Here is a 4,585-nt window from a genome sequence, read left to right as displayed (position 1 = left end):
CCTTTCTACATTTAGCATTGGTTCAGCCTTGACTTAGGCCACCATATATGATTATCTCGACCAGAGACATAACTCATATAATAAGCATTAATCGACCAATTCAGCGGAATCGATCTCGAGATAAAAAAACATGCTATTACCACATAAACTTAAGGCTATGCTCAATCTTTTTTAAATCTGATTTGACATAAAGGTCTAGACACGCCTTGCAAATGGAATAGTCGAAGCACAATTCCTTTAAGGCTTGTTAAAACAGTTTTCGGTAGAAAAACTTGATATGCCCATCTTTAGTAGTTACATAGTCGGATAAATGTAAAAAGGTACTGAACACCTTTCTACATTTAGCATTGGTTCAGCCTTGACTTAGGCCACCATATATGATTATCTCGACCAGAGACATAGCTCATACAATAAGTATTAATCGACCGATTCTGCGGATTCAATCTCGAGATAAAAAAACAAGCTATTACCACTTAAACTTAAGGCTATTCTCCATCTTTGTTAAATCTGATTCGACAGAAAGGTCTAGACATGCCCTGCAAATGGAATAGTCGAAGAACAATTCCTTTAAGGTTTGTTAAAAACATTTTTCTGCAGAAAAACTCTATATGCCCATCTTTAGTAGTTACATGGTCGGATAAATGTAAAAAAGTACCGAACACCTTTCTACATTTAGCATTGGTTCAGCCTTGCCTTAGGCCACCATATATGATTATCTCGACCAGAGACATAACTCATACAATAAGCATTCATCGACCGATGGAGCGGATTCGATTTCGAGATAAAAAAGACAAGCCAATACCACATAAACTTAAGGCCATGCCCCATCTTTTTTAAATCTGGTTCAACAGAAAGGTCTAGACACGCCCTGCAAATGGAATAGTCGAACCACAATTCCTCTAAGGCTTGTTAAAAACATTTTTCGGTAGAAAAACTCGATATGCTTATTTTTAGTCGTTATATGGTCGGATAAATGTGAAAAGGTACCGAACACCTATTTAGATTTAGTATTGGTTCAGCCTTGACTTAGGCCACCATATATGATTATCTCGACCAGAGACATAGCTCATACAATAAGCATTAATCGACCGATTCAGCGGATTCTATCTCGAGATTAAAAAAACAAGCTATTACCACTTAAACTTACGGCTATTCTCCATCTTTTTTAAATCTGATTCGACAGAAAGGTCTAGACACGCCCTGCAAATGGAATAGTCGAAGCACAATTCCTTTAAGGTTTGGTAAAAACATTTTTCTGCAGAAAAACTCGATATGCCCATCTTTAGTAGTTACATGGTCGGATAAATGTAAAAAGGTACCGAACACCTTTCTACATTTAGCCTTGGTTCAGCCTTGACTTAGGCCACCATATATGATTATCTCGACTAGAGACATAGCTCATACAATAAGCATTAATCGACCGATTCAGCAGTTTCGATCTCGAGATAAAAAACAAGCTATTACCACTTAAACTTAAGGCTATTCTCCATCTTTGTTAAATCTGATTCGACAGAAAGGTCTAGACACGCCCTGCAAATGGAATAGTCGAAGCACAATTCCTTTAAGGCTTGTTGAAAACATTTTTCTGCAGAAAAACTCGATATATTCATCTTTAGTAGTTACATGGTCGGATAAATGTAAAAAGGTACCGAACACCTTTCTACATTTAGCATTAGTTCAGCCTTGACTTAGGCCACCATATATGATTATTTCGACCAGAGACATAGCTCATACAATAAGCATTAATCGACCGATTCAGCGGTTTCGATCTCGAGATAAAAAAAACAAGCTATTACCCCTTAAACTTAAGGCTATTCTCCATCTTTGTTAAATCTGATTCGACAGAAAGGTCTAGACACACCCTGCAAATGGAATAGTCGAAGCACAATTCCCTTAAGGTTTGTTAAAAACATTATTCTGTAGAAAAAACTCGATATGCCCATCTTTAGTAGTTACATGGTCGGATAAATGTAAAAAGGTACCGAACACCTTTCTACATTTAGCATTGGTTCAGCCTTGACTTAGGCCACCATATATGATTATCTCGACCAGAGACATAACTCATACAGTAAGCATTCATCGATCGATGGAGCAGATTCGATTTCGAGATAAACAAACAAACCAATACCACATAAACTTAAGGCTATGCCCCATCGTTTTGAATCTGGTTCGACAGAAAGGTCTAGAAACTCCCTGCAAATGGAATAGTCGAAGCACAATTCCTTTAAGGCTTGTTAAAAATATTTTTCTGCAGAAAAAAACTCGATATGCCCATGTTTAGTAGTTACATGGTTGGATAAATGAAAAAAGGTACCAAACACCTCTCTGCGTTTAGCATTGGTTCAGCCTTGACTTAGGCCACCATATATGATTATCTCAATCAGAGACATAACTCATACAATAAGCATTCATCGACCGATGCAGCGGATTCGAACTCGAGATAAAAAAAAAAGCCAATACCACATAAACTTAAGGTTATGCTCCTTTTTTTTTAAATCTGGTTCGACAGAAAAGTCTAGACACGCCCTGCAAATGGAATAGTCGAAGCACAATTCCTTTAAGGCTTGTTAAAAACATTTTTCGGCAGAAAAACTCGATATGCCCATCTTTAGTAGTTACATGTTCGGATAAATGTAAAAAGGTACTGAACACCTTTCTACATTTAGCATTTGTTCAGCCTTGACTTAGGCCACCATATATGATTATCTCGACCAGAGACATAACTCATACAATAAGCATTAATCGACCGATTCATCGGATTCGATCTCGAGATAAAACAACAAGCTATTACCACATAAACTTTAGGCTATGCTCCATCTTTTTTAAATCTGGTTCGATAGAAAGGTCTAGACACGCCCTGCAGATGGAATAGTCGAAGCACAGTTCCTTTAAGGCTTGTTAAAAACATTTTTCTGCAGAAAAACTCGATATGCCCATCTTTAATAGTTACATGGTCGGATAAATGTAAAAAGGTACCGAACACCTTTTTAGATTTAGCATTGGTTCAGCCTTCACTTAGGCCACCATATATGATTATATCGACCAGACACATAACTCATTGATAATAGGGTTTTTGCCTATTGCAAATGTTGTAGTATAGTGGGGTGAATGTCGAACCAGTCCTAGTGATGTGAATCAGGTAGAATACAAGTCATTTCTTAAGCTAAGCAGATTCAATAGTGGTGAGTGTGTGACAAGTAACAATAGCAAACATAGCAATACAACAAGGTTTTAATCAATTTAGACAAGTGAATCCATGGGTATTGGGAATTGACTTCAAGTAACTAAGATCCAATCTAGGTAACAAGCTTTCAATCAAAGTAATCTCTTAAGTCTAAACACAATTTTAGACAAGTCCTATGTCTAGGTAAATGTCCATTTGCTTAGAAATCATTAAACATCAAATGTCTTTGGCTTAATTCAATCAAGCAATCTTTAAGTTCAAGTTTAATAACTATCTAGCAATTTTAACATCAAGTGTCCTTGGCTAATCTCACTAGAGCTTAGTTGAGTTGATTCAAACACTTCATCTAATCATGTCTGATGAGAAGTGTTTAGAAATCAGGTTTAGAGTGATCAAGACTAAACAAGCATTAAAAATACTCAACAAGCAAGTTCATACAAGGATCTAATACAATAACACCATAGATCTTCACTAAGTTACTCTAATCTTCCTAACCCATGAATTCTTAAGGAAACTACTCACTAATCTCCATGAAAACACTTAATCTCATAATAGATTGAAGCATATTCAAGTAGATACAACCGAAAATAAAGATAAACAAGGATTAAACAAGCAAAACGAAATTAAAACTCAAGAACAGATGATGAACAATGAAGAACAGCTCAAGAACAATAAGAACAATGATATTTCAAAGAGAGAGAGTTTTGACAAGTTAAATTATTACAAAAGTTGGATAATGATGTTTCTTGGACACTCCTTTAATAAAAAGAAAGCAGATATTATACAGAAAAGTAGGAAAACTCGTGCAAAGTAAAGGTAGAAGAAAGTGGCAAGTTGGGACATCCCATTAACTTTCCAGTGGTCCCCAGCATGGGTTGATACACTCAATTTCCAGTGTCTCCACAAATTTTGAGCTTCAGAAGAGATCTTTAAGGCCTTCATCCGTGTTCATCTTTCACTCTTTGGACTCAAAATCCCTCCAATGGTCCTCTAACTCATCCATGGTGCTCTCCAACACCTGATATGTACAAATGCAATGATATGCAACCTAAATGTGCCTAAATGATGCTCTAAATGACCAAACCATGCAAGAATAAGAAGTTAAAAACATGTAAATTCACAAGATATCAACTCCCCCACACTAGTCCTTTACTTGTCCTCAAGTAAACTTTCAAGTCCTAAGAAGGAAGAAGTTTGAAAAAGGGAGCTCATAGCCAAAAGACACACATCCTAGCTCTTCTACAACATTCCAAATGATCATAGCAAACAATCATTGGTCATTCTTTTATCAGTCTAGCTTCTCAATGCCTATCAAACTCTTTTTATTTCTTTATACAAAGTGCAATGCTCATCAATCAACAAGTAACTTCAACCAATTCTCACATTCATTCACACACACAC

The sequence above is a fragment of the Brassica napus genome, chromosome C7, assembly GCF_020379485.1.
Source record: "Brassica napus cultivar Da-Ae chromosome C7, Da-Ae, whole genome shotgun sequence".
Lineage (NCBI taxonomy): Eukaryota > Viridiplantae > Streptophyta > Magnoliopsida > Brassicales > Brassicaceae > Brassica > Brassica napus.
Note: the sequence above shows the minus strand (reverse complement) of the source record.